This window comes from Alligator mississippiensis, chromosome 3, assembly GCF_030867095.1.
Source record: "Alligator mississippiensis isolate rAllMis1 chromosome 3, rAllMis1, whole genome shotgun sequence".
NCBI classification, from domain to species: Eukaryota; Metazoa; Chordata; order Crocodylia; family Alligatoridae; genus Alligator; species Alligator mississippiensis.
In genome coordinates this window covers 273,182,406-273,195,705 of record NC_081826.1, presented here as the reverse complement: position 1 = coordinate 273,195,705, position 13,300 = coordinate 273,182,406, and positions in this window count along the sequence as shown.

Below are 13,300 nucleotides of genomic sequence, written 5' to 3'. Positions count from 1 at the left end.
GTAACCCTATAAACCTACACAGGTGAAACCTATCACTCCCTTATGAATGCAAGCATGCTGTGGGCCAGGCACAGCTCCAGCACATGTGTACAGCATATCCCCAGATGGTGGCAGCTACTGGCGGGTGACTTCTCAGGCTATGGGGTATGCTTGCTGCAGCTTCTGCCACAAGGGACCCCTATGGGGTAATGAATCCTGGTGGCAGCATGTGCCCATAAGGCCACTGGATGGTCCCACTTCTGCATTAAATTCCTGGGCAATGCAGAGAGTACCAAGCATGCTCTCTGTCTGCAGGTTCAAGGTAGACACAAAGCAATCCAGGGACACCTATTCAACCCTCACAGACTCTCTGAGTGTCTTGTCTGTACACTCAGCAATGGCTACATAGCACCCCTTGGCTTCTGCATGCTGCTTGGGAAGCCACATAGTGGTATGCTACAACTCCTTGACCCCATGCCTGACCACAGCCAGGCACTGACAATAATACAACTGCTCTTCCTCCCTCCATTGCCTAGTCTCTCACCCAGGAGTGGCTGGCCTCCACCAGACAGCAACATCCCTCTCTCTGTGTGAGTGCAGGGTCTCCCTCTGCCTGGTAGGTCTTTGGGTACTAGTCTCTGGCTGTATCCTTGGCCCATTATGTGGTCCCAAGGTGCAATTACTGCCATTTGCAGGTATCAGGCCTGAAAGTAGAAGAGGATGAACAGGAGTTCATTGTTTTCCTTGTTGCTGCCTGATAGCATGAAAAACTACTCAGCAAAAGTTGTGACTTGCAAGGCCATTCAGCCAATGGGCATATGTAGTCTGGATATAGTCTGCATGGTCTGGATCCATTCAGTGTGCTTTAGGCTATATATAGCCATTGGATTTATGGTACATTATAACCTGCCTTCCATCTGATAATCCCAGGTAGCCTATCTGCATTTTACCACCTACTTCTTTCACCAGTTCAACTTTCCCCCTCCCCTCGCACCTACCTGTTTCACACCTATTGTCTCCAATTCCTTCTGATCCTCACTGTCATGCATTTGCATTTTCACAGACTTGTATTTTGCATCTTGGCTTCTATTCTACCCAGGAGAGCACACAAACACTACCAGACTCTCCCTATGCCTGAAGAAGGGTGTTTGTGCCTGAATGTTTGCAAAGAACAAGTTTTCCAACTATTTAGTTGGTTTAGATTCATAGATTCATAGATGCTAGGGTCGGAAGGGACCTCAATAGATAATCGAGTCCGACCCCCTGCATAGGCAGGAAAGAGTGCTGGGTCTAGATGACCCCAGCTAGATGCCTATCTAACCTTCTCTTGAAGACTCCCAGGGTAGGGGAGAGCACCACCTCCCTTGGGAGCCCGTTCCAGACCTTGGCCACTCGAACTGTCAAGAAGTTCTTCCTAATGCCTAGTCTGCTCTCTGCTAGCTTGTGGCCATTATTTCTTGTAACCCCCGGGGGCACCTTGGTGAATAAAACCTCACCAATTCCCTTCTGTGCCCCCGTGATGAACTTATAGGCAGCTACAAGGTCACCTCTCAACCTTCTCTTGCAGAGGCTGAAGAGGTCCAGGTGCCCCAGTCTCTCCTCATAGGGCTTGGCCTGCAAGCCCTTAACCATACAAGTGGCCCTTCTCTGGACCCTCTCCAGGTTATCCACATCTCTCTTGAAGTCTGGCGCCCAAAATTGAATGCAGTATTCCAACTGCGGTCTGACCAGCACCCGATAGAGGGGAAGTATCACCTCCTTGGATCTGTTCGTCATGCATCTGCTGATGCACGATAAAGTACCATTAGCTTTTCTGATGGCTTTGTCACACTGACGACTCATGTTCATCTTGGAGTCCACTAGGACTCCAAGATCCCTTTCTGCTTCCATTCCACCAAGCCGGTCATTTCCTAGGCAGTAGGTATGCTGGACGTTTTTCCTCCCTAGGTGCAGCACTTTGCACTTCTCCTTGTTGAATTACATTCTGTTGTTTTCTGTCCATTTGTCCAACCTGTTCAGGTCTGCTTGTAGTTGTTCCCTGCCCTCTGCCATGTCTACTTCTCCCCACATTTTTGTGTCACTCGCAAACTTGGACAGAGTACACTTCACTCCCTCGTCCAAGTCGCTGATGAAGACATTGAAGAGTATCAGTCCTAAGACCGAGCCCTGCGGGACTCCATTGCCCATACCCTTCCAGGTCGATACCGACCCATCCACTACGACTCTCTGGGTGTGACCCTCTAGCCAATTCGCCACCCACCGGACTGTGTAGTCATCCAAGTCACAGCCTCTTAACTTGTTCACCAGTATGGTGTGGGATACCGTATCGAAGGCCTTCCTGAAGTCTTAGTATATGACATCAACCCCTACTCCTGTGTCCAGGCGTTTTGTAACCTGGTCATAAAAAGAGACTAGATTAGTCAGGCATGATTTACCTGCTACGAACCCGTGATGGTTTCCCCTCGGCATAATTTGTCCTGCCGGGCTCTCACAAATGTGAGCCTTGATAATTTTTTCAAAGACTTTGCCTAGGATGGAGGTGAGACTGACTGGCCTATAGTTGCCTGGGTCCTCCTTCCTCCCCTTCTTGAAAATGGGGACCACATTGGCCCTTTTCCAGTCCTCCGGGACCTGGCCTGTGCGCCATGAGTGTTCATTGGTGTAATAAAAGATATCACATCTACCCAAAGAACTTTGTCTGTTTACAACACTGCATTCAAAACTGAGGGGCCGTGATGGAAGGAGACTGAATGGTCTCTCAACCTTAGTGCTTCATTAATTTAAATCAGGGGTGTCAGACATACGGATACGGGCCAGATCTGGCTCACAGAGGTGGGTTATCTGGACTGTGGGGCTTCTTGCTGTGACTCCCATAGTTGCTGTGTCAGCATGCCCAATATCCACTGCGTTAACACTGAGTTTATGGTATTTGATCACTCTGAGAATGATAATTAGTAGCAGTCAGGGAGAGAAAACAGGGGTAAGCAGCAGTAACCAGGTTCTGCTTACCCTGGGCTGGATTTCTGCACCCTCTTGATGCTGGCAAGGAATATGGCCCACCAACTGATTTCACTTTGACAGCCCTGACTAAAACTACTGCACCAATCTTTTAGATCCTTAGTCTGTATGCTTTCCCTTCCTGTGATTTTCCTTCTTTTGTGATTTCCCTTCCTGTGATTCAGGAAGAAACTAAGGTAAAGTTCAAGAAAGGGAGTAGGACATACTCATAATGTACTACTCACAACTGCCTTTGACTTTGTCAATGAGGTGAAACTCACGTATTATAAATGTTCCAGAAATATTAGGCTGCATATAGACTGTTGGCACTGGACGACCCAGACACCTTGCTCCAGGAGGCCCCAACCCCTCAGACCAACCATTACTTTTCCATTTGATAATAGGCAAATTTTATTGATACACAGTGACAGCAGATAAGAATAATGAAGTCAAGACATACAAAATAACCTTCCTAATTCTATATCTACAAGACCTAGGCTGCCACAGAGGGAAGGTACATCTGTCCAGCTTCATCCTATGGTTCACCCTGGTACAAGCTTCACCCTATGGTTCTTTCTTGAATGTCAGATGTTAGCAGCCTGGAGGTCAAAAGCCAAGGCCTATCCTCCCAGAGTGGAGTGGGTTGCTGGTGTGTCTTCTGGACATGGTGGCCTCAGGTTCCCTTCTTGGGGACCCTTTGCTGCTCTGAAATAAATCCCTCCTTTTCTATTCTTTCTCCCCTCGGATGACTCTTAATTCCTGGTCATTGTTGGTTGGTTTCCCTGTGGTCATCATGCTGTCCATGTTGTATCCTGTCAGCATACTCCTTTGTTCTAACAAACCCATCAGATGCATACATCTTAATTTGGCCATTTACTGGTGTCTCCTAATTTGGTCTGTCCACCAAAACTGGAAATCCCAAGGGCTTTGCAGTTGGGTACTGTGACCTAATGCCACCTTCTTTCATGTTATTGAACAGTGTCATACATGTCTTCAATTTCCCAGCTTGTGTGTCTGCTGGCTTCATTCACAGTAGTTTTTAGAAATCAATTAACCCTTGTCGTTGCCCTGGAACATTATTCTAATGCATATCTACTTTACTTACAAGCCAATTCCTAAAAGCAAACTTCTAAATGTCATTTTCTAGCTATCATACACCACAGAAAAGTTAAAAATATTTTTCTCTTATCAAATATTGAAAGTGACAAGTAAAAAATACACATTGAAAAGAAGGAAGCCTGGGAAGATATGGAGATTATTACAATGTATCCTATTCAAAATATAAAATATAGATAATGTTAAACTGAAGGAGAAATACAGTCATCTTTTATAATAATCTTGAAGATTACATTGGGGACAGGTGAAAAAAGTGATAAATCATATTTTCCCTTGAAGTGTCAGCATGCTATTTTTAGCTTGTGTGCAGTTTTATTAACAAATGTCACAATGAATCAGACTGGGATAATTGAGTTCCTGTCATTAAATCAACATTCTCAGAGTCTGTAGTTTCTGACAGGCCATTACTTCACTATTGTGGTTATTGTCTATGTCATAACAATCAATCTTTTGGCAGCAACCACAGTCCTATAAAAAGCCTTTTCTATGATGACAAAGAATATGGATAACTACCTACACAAACCAAAATCATCTTTGCCTTTACACATATATCTAAATATAAATTGTTTTACTGTTGTGCCTTATTGATTCCAGAATGAATAATACACATCTGAGCCAACCTGGAGCATGTCAATAAATAATTAACTCTCCCTTGGTTCCAGGATAACTTTTATGATAAAAGTAGGATTCTTTGATTCCAATGAATTTGATATAAACAGCCTTAGTTCGTAAGCCCCAGACCTCAATAGGATTTCTACAGAAGAGGAATTGAAGGATCATGCCCATTATCTTTTGATGCAATGCTCTCTCTTTCAAATCTAACAACATAAGAATATAAAGGCTAGGGACAGATATTACATATAAACCAGTTTAAGTGATCAGAAACTGGTTTAAACCTGTAACAAAACAGACATTCAGTGAACATAAACCAGTTTCAAAATGGCAAAAACAGGTTTAAGATAAACCTGGTTGAATGTAGTATCAGACTTAACTGATTTGGCTCAAACCAGTTTATACAATGTCTGACCCAGACCTCTTGCTGGTTTAAGATAAACCAGACACCCCAGCATCCCGGCATGCTCTCTGGGCTGGGCGGGGCAGGGCTCTCTGGTCTAGCTGCGGGGCTGACCCCATCCCTCTGTTCTCTAGCCAGAGCAGGGACTGGCCCTAGCAGAGACACTGGCCAGCATGGCCCCGTTAAGGCAAAGTGGGCAGGGAGAGGGCTAATTCTTCCTTCCTTACCCCACCACAGCTGGGGTCAGCCTATCTGCTGGGGAGCAGAGGGGAGGGGGCTGCAACGGTGCTCCCTGGAGCTGGCAGACCCCGGCTGCAGGGAAGGGAGGGAGGGCCCTTAATGAGGCCATGCTGGGTAGGTTGTCCTGCAGGGTTGGGAAGGGGGCTCTGTTCCATCCTGGGGGGGGCTCTTCCTCCCCAGGGTGGGGAGGGGGCTCTTCCTCTTCCTCCCCTTCCCCCCTTGCCACTGGGAGGGGGGGACTCCATGTGATGCTTTCCAGCCCCAGAGCAGGGGCAGGGGGCAGGGGAAGGCTCTGTTCCATGCTGGGGGAGTTCTTCCTCCTCCTCCTTCTCTCCCCAGAGAGGCAGTGGGAGGACGGAGCTCAGCAGGACAGGGTGTAGGTGTGTGGGGTGTGGGGAGGTTGGGGGACCCCCACACATTCCCCCCCATGGAATGCAGCCCCTGCTGCCTGGCAGCAGCAACAGACGGAGAGCTCTGAGCACTCATGCCTGGTGCAGATGTGGCTCCAACTATGCTGCAAGTGGGGAGGGAGTGGAGCCTGCCTTAACCCTGTGGCTCTGCTCCCTGATCCTGATCCTGCAGCTCCAGCCCTTTCAGTGGTGGAAGCCCTGTGCTGGAACCAGCTGCTTCTCCCAGTCCCTGCTGTGAGTGGAGGGAGCTCCACCCCCTGCTTTCCCACAGAGTCCTGCGCAGGGCTTCCTCATGTGAGTGCAGAGCTGCTGGCATGGCGCAGAGCTGCAATAGAGGCAGCCAGCACTGCACTTGGGGCAAGGAGCACAGCCCTGTGCAGTCTTCCCAGTCACTTCTATCCCCGTGGCTCTGTGTCATGCCTGCAGCTCTGAGGAATTTTTGAGGAAGCTTGATGGAAATGATAGTGACAATTTTGTGTCTATGCACGGAATGAACACGGTAATAGATGAAGGTGCTAGGAGTATGTTTGATAACGATTGAAGCATATGTGACGGGCTAGCTGGTAGTGATTTGGCCCAGGGTGAAAGATGATTGGAGGGCTTGGGATTCCCTTTCCTCACCAATTGGGCCCCAGAAACTCACCCTCCATGTCCCCTGATTGGCCCCTTGGGTCACCTGCTGACTCGGAGGAGACCTGCGAGGGACAACGAGGAAGGAGTTTCAAAGAGCTGGCAAGAGCTGGGCCAGGGGGAGCAGATGCCCCAGAAGAGCCTAAAGGAGCAGGACCCACAGGCAGTGCAGCACGGCTGGCAGGAGAGGCTCCCTGCTGGACTCCAGGATCCCCAGCAAGACAGCAGGAGAGGTTCCCCACCTGGCTCCAGCAGAAAGCTGTGCAGTGACCCGAGAGGCTCCCAGCTCTCTTCAAGTTTCTCCAGCAAGAGGCAGGGCAGCTTGATGTGAGGCAGGGGCTTCCAGACAGTCAAAAGCCCTAGCCATCCAAAATAGGCCTAGCTGTGTGGTAGAGTTACTACCTATCATGTGGGAGACCTGAGTTCAAGCTCTGGTTGTGCCAAATAGGGGTGAGTGAAATGACAAAGGAAAAATTCTTGTTGGAGTGGAGGTAGTCACTGTGGTTTTCCCCCTCCAGGTACCTATGCCCTATATTATATGGTGTTTTGTATTTTGTGCATTTTATATTTTGTTAATCAGTATTGTTTGTTGTGTTGTTTGTGCTTTATATTTTGTTAAACCTGTCTTTGGTTAGCTAGATGAATATGTCTACAAATGTGAATGCCTAACCTTTATTGAATACTATCCCCTCGGGGTATTATAGTGTCCCCTATACCCCCTGGTTTATATGTTATGTTCCCACCACAGTTTCTCTCATTAAAAAGTGTGTTTAAGTCCCCATTGGCGATCTGGCTCTGCTCAATAGGGAAGAAGGGTCCCTACACCTTGCACAGAGCTAGTGCACCTGCTCTGATCCCTTCAATTGGAGAGGGGATACATCTTGGAGTACCACTCACGTTACATAGATAACAGTGTTGAAACTGATAGGTATATAAGTTTGTTTTGGATTGATGTTAAGAGTACCATGAAGTTCTATAACATCAATGACCAGACCCATGTAAGACCATTTGCAACAAATTAATGTCCATCTGTCCCACACCATAACCTAACATGCGGTTGCCATAATGCTGGGGGACGGTGATCTTGACGGAAAATGTAAAGCCATAACCCAGCCCCTCATGTTAACACGGTGATACCTCCAATGTTATACATCTATGTGAGGTATCAAGGAGGGGACTGTTGCTGTCGAAATTCAGGTCTGTGTCTGAGAGAGGGAGATCATGGCACCCAGCCTGACTCTCTATGTAGGTCACAGTGCAAGTTGCGGTTGACCTTACCCCTGCTAAGATGATGTCAGCCAACTGAAAGTAGTGTTGTGTGCACATTTTAGTAGTGAGTGCAGAACGAGAGATTGCCACGTGCACATTTTGTATAAAAGGGTATGTGTGTGTGGAGCTCGGGGGGAGGGGCTGAGAATGCTTGAGGCGCGTGTGTGGGACTGCCTGGTGGGGGTTTGATGTGTGCATGACTGAGAGTTTGGTGGAGATTAACCAATGGTGTCCGACTGAGAGATAGTGAGAGTGTGAGGGTGTAATTGGAGTCAGTGTGGGCCTTAGTGCCTAAGCTGGTTGAAGGTGAAGAGCGGGAAGGAGTGTGTGGTGCTCTGTGGAAGCGTGCTGTCTAACACTCCAGTAACTCGAGGGTCTCCAGCATCTTGCTCCCTTTCAGCGGACTCCACAGCAGAGGCAATTAGGGTCAGCTCCCCCAAACCTTTCTTCCTCCGGGTGTGTTTTACACTTGCAGCAACCCTTTGTCCCATTGTTGTAAGTATCACCCTGCTCTGCCTCCCTCCTCTCCATCCATTCTGTATAAGTGACCCCTGTTTAAGGAGTGGAAGGTAAGCCACTGCCAGCTCGGAGTGGACTTGTGAGTTGGATAGCCCTCAGGATCTCAGAGGCTGCAGCGGTCAGCGTTTTATAAAGATCCACCTTCCCTTTCTTAATAAAGTTTACGCCAGTCTGTATCTTGATAATAATAGTGTAAGGAATGGACAGATAGTTATACATAGATATATTATACTTAGATAGATATAGACAGAATAGTAGTTAGGTGTAAAGGGTATTATTGATAAGAGCATGTGAGTAATGTGTTTAGTGTCAATATTGTCATAACCCAAGGGCGTGATTTTTGTTTTGTGTGTACTTTGGCACCACTGAATTATTTTCCCGCCAATTTGTAGCTTTCTTTGCAGTGTGCATTTCTTCTTTGCAGCTAGGAAATGCTCGTTGCAAAGAGTTCCCGCCATTTGTATGATAATTCGAGCCCCATTATTGGCTTGCATGAAATTATTCACATGTGGTGGCTAGTGATTGGCTTGCTAGCCGTATAAAAAGCTTGAGTGGTTTCCGCCCAGGTTGGAGGACTCCACGAACACCAGGAGGAGGAGACTTCACGCTGTGTGAAGATCTCTAAGCGCTGCGGAGCCTATCGGACCCAGCACATTTCAAGCAGGCAACAGAGGTCTGATTAGCCTCTAGCCTCTCCCCGTCGCCGTTCGCAATCCTCGACGTATCCCCTTCCCTGCGTGCAAAAGGATCCACGGAGCCTCAACAACTCCGTGGGAGAGACCCGAGCTTGTCGTAGTCCTCAAACGAGGATTTAAGCAGAGCTGTGCCTGGGAAACTGTCCAGCCTACACCGCGACCATCTTCGGTGTAAGTAAACAATCTTGAATCAACCACTATGCATCCGTGACTAATTCTAGCGTGCCGCCTGTTTTCTCCGACCCGGCGTGCCCGGGCTGCTGGCCATAGCCCACATGGCACGAAAAAGGGCCCGGATCGCTCCCGGCCCGCACATGGCGACGAGGATGGGATCAGGAGAAAACACGCTAGAGCTAGAATTGGTTAAGAACTGCCCTTGGCACGATAACAAACGCCAAATGAAAAGTTTTGAGGAGCTGGAGGCGCATATTGCTTACCACCAGGCGGGCGGAATGGGTGAGAGATTTGTCAGTGGACGCCTTTCGCTGAAGCGAAAAGAGGAAATCTCCGAAGACGGAGCCCCGAGAGAGAGAGAAGTGTATTTGCTCCCTGCGGCGTTCGGGTGTATAATGAGTGATGAGCGGGTCCTGTTCAGGCCCCTCGACACTGTGTCCCTCGCCAGAGTCAACCCGGCGGGCGCAGTGAACCCGACCCTCACCTGGGAGTGTGCCCAATGCCTACGATATGCTTGGGAGAGTGAAGAGCCGGTGCTGATCGGCCGGTTCCCTCCCCTCATGACATCTAGATTAAGGGGTCACGAGCTTCCATCCGAGCTCCGCAAAGATCTGGAGACAGAGGAACGTGCCGCAGATGAGAGAGTGGCCCCGCGGTACGACAAGGGGGAAGAGTTAAGTGCAACATTCCGTACAATTGCTGATTTAATGAATAAGAATTTAAGTTTAAAGGCCCAGCTGTGAATGGCTGTTCAAGCGGTCAAAGAAGCGGCTGAGAGAAGGGATCCTGAAACGCCAGCCCAAGATGGCGCCAAGCAAGAGGGAGACCGCGTGGAAGAACCGGAAGAGAAGGGTGGAGCTTCGGAGGAACCCGCGAGAGTTCGGTCAGCGACTTCACCCATCGACGCAGCGTCGTCTCCGGCAACCCCGCCTAGCGATGCGGAGATGCCTCTACCAACCACGCCTTCCTGCCGACGAAAGAAAGAGTCAAGCGGAGGAGTGCATCCGCCCCTCCTGCCTGAAACAGTAACAGCAACAGTGACTCCCGCAGCGGCAGTTCAGCCTATAACAACATCAACTCCCGAAAGAGCAGCTTGCCCTACAACCACGATCAGTCAAGTAACAGATGAGCGAGATGTCGTCACCAGTCGCATTCGTGCTTGGACGGAATTACAACAGCTACACAAAGAATCTGAAATGGAGTCTGACGAGGCTATAGTCTCATGGCTGGAAGTCATGTCCATGGAAGTTTAAGCATGACTAACTAGCATCTTCTTCGTCAATTGTCACGACTGCGTATCCTGATGGAGCCAAGATTATCTATTGATCGGGACCGTCGACACCCGACCGAGATTCAAGGCACAAAACACTGTGAATCCGATCTTCCATCATTGCCACAGAGAACACCAGAAGAGCGATACATGTTTGGATTTCTCCTACAGCGTTCTGGACTCAATAAGCGGCAACTTTGGATTTTAGGGGATGCAGGTCAATGGCAACTGGCCTATGAGTTAGGTTTCCGTTATCTAGAAGAGCTAGACGACGACTCCTTGACAACTTCATCTAGTTGAGCGTACAAGAGAGGGTAGTTTAGGGTGATCAATACTTGTATTATAGTAGAGTTCCATGGAAACTTTGTAAATATGTTGAGATGCGTTAACCTATTTTTTTTGAGAATTTTTTGTTTATAGATCCGGAATTCAGAATGCGTGGTGAAGAGAGGCCCTGAGAAGGATAACATCATCGGAAGAAGTGAGGGCCTGACGTACGACTTCGCCATGATGCCCACTGAAGCCCTGATCGTGTAGTTTTGTTATGAATCTGATTATGTGTATTTGTATTGGTTATTGTGCAACTCAATCCCAGGAGAGCGAATCTTATGTTGGGGAATTTTATGTTTGTTTGTTTGTTCGTTTGACGACTCGTGATAAAGCTCTGGATCACTCGAATGACAAGCGTGCAGCATAATTCAGCTGTCCCTTCAGCAAGGGGGGATGTCACAACCCAAGGGTGTGATTTTTGTTTTGTGTGCGCTTTGGCAGCACTGAATTATTTTCCCGCCAATTTGTAGCTTTCTTTGCAGTGTGCATTTCTTCTTTGCAGCTAGGAAATGCTCGTTGCAGAGTTCCTGCCATTTGTATGATAATTCGAGCCCCATTATTGGCTTGCATGAAATTATTCACATGTGGTGGCTAGTGATTGGCTTGCTAGCCGTATAAAAAGCTTGAGTGGTTTCCGCCCAGGTTGGAGGACTCCACGAACACCAGGAGGAGGAGACTTCACGCTGTGTGAAGATCTCTAAGCGCTGCGGAGCCTATCGGACCCAGCACATTTCAAGCAGGCAACAGAGGTCTGATTAGCCTCTAGCCTCTCCCCGTCACCGTTCGCAATCCTTGACGTATCCCTTTCCTTGCGCGCAAAAGGATCCACGGAGCCTCAACAACTCCGTGGGAGAGACCCGAGCTTGTCGTAGTCCTCAAACGAGGATTTAAGCAGAGCTGTGCCTGGGAAACTGTCCAGCCTACACCGCGACCATCTTCGGTGTAAGTAAACAAACTTGAATCAACCACTACGCGTCCGTGACTAATTCTAGTGTGCCGCCTGTTTTCTCCGACCCGGCGTGCCCGGGCTGCTGGCCACAGCCCGCGCGGCGCGAAAAAGGGCCCGGATTGCTCCTGGCCCGCACAAATATTACTTACCTCTTGTTGCTATATATGTATTTAATACACCATTATCATTTAATTGATTATCCATGTGTGGGTCCTAATCAATCAACTCTCAGACTAATTGCCGGGTGGGCTGGCAGTGACAGATAGTTTGTGTCCTATTCGTTAACGGGTCCAGGGCCAAAAGACCACCCCCTATTATGAGTCAGACTGAGGAATCAGCCACTTTATGAGCAACCCTAATTAGGAGTTAATTGTTTCCCCTCCCAACAGGGGGAAGAGTCCACCTCTGGGGCTGGGCAGAGGTGGGCATAGACCCCCCCTTCCCCACCTCACAGCATTGGGGGAGAAACAGGGGAAAGAGCCCACTCTGGGGCAACACAGCCTCACAGAGGCCCCCTCCCCACCCCACGGTGGCAGTTAAGAGGGAGAAGGGGGAAGAGTTCCTCGCTGGGGATGGGCAGCCCTGTGTGTCAGGATTGCTCCTGGCTGTCAGGGAGATGCTGGGTCAGGTCTGCTGGGCCCTGGACATGCCCCCCACCCCTCCTCAGCTCAGCTTCCCTGGGGAAAGGAGGGCTGCTCTAGCACCCCTGGGCTTCTGGCTTGAGCCACTGCAGGCATGTGCCAAATGTCTATCCACCTGCAAATTGGTTCACTCTCTGCAGGTTAGACTAACCTGCAAACACTGAACTAATTCAGGCTCAGGCTTTTTGAATGTCCCTAGCCAAGAAGTGCCATTTACTTGGTTAGATCATAGATCCATCTTGCCCAGTCTCCTGTGTGTCACAAAATGACACAGGCTGGATGCTGAGAGGGAGAGTGAACTGAGAATGACGTGTTTTTTCCATGGTTCATCTCTCACTTGCAGCCTCCAGCATTATAGGCCTAGGAAGTTCTAATTCAGAGATTGTACCCCCTAGCTCCCATGCTCAATATGCCCCTTTACTCTAAAAATTTGTCCAATCCTGTTTTGACTAAACTGTCAGCTTCCACAACATCTGGTAACAGTGAATTCCACGCTTGAATTACACTGAGTCAAAAAGCATCTTTCTTTTGTTGGTTTTAAACTTAGAATCCTAGAAAATTAGGGTTGAAAGGAACCTCATGAGGTCATCTAGTCCAACCCCCTGCTCAAAGCAGGACCCTCCCCAACTAGATCATCCCAGCCAAGGCTTCGTCTAGCCAGGTCTTAAAAACTTTCAAGGATGGAGAGTTCACAACCTCTCTGGGCAACCTGTCCCAGTGCTTTACTACTCTCCTTGTGAGAAAATTTTTCCTAATATCTAACCTAAACTTCCCATGCTGCAACTTGAGACCCCTGCTCCTTGTTCTGTCATCTGTCACCTCTGAGAACAGCCTAGCTTCATCTTCTTTGGAACCACCCTTCACACAGTTGAAGGCTGCTAATAAATTCCAGCTCAGTCTTCTCTTTTCCAGACTAAGCCCAATTCCCTCAGCCTCTCCTCAGAAGTCATGCTCCACAGCCGCCTAACCATTGTCATTGCCCTCCACTGGACTCTTTCCAACTTGTCTACATTCTTTCTGTGCTGGGGGACCCAAAATTGGACCCAGTATTCCAGATGTGGCTGAA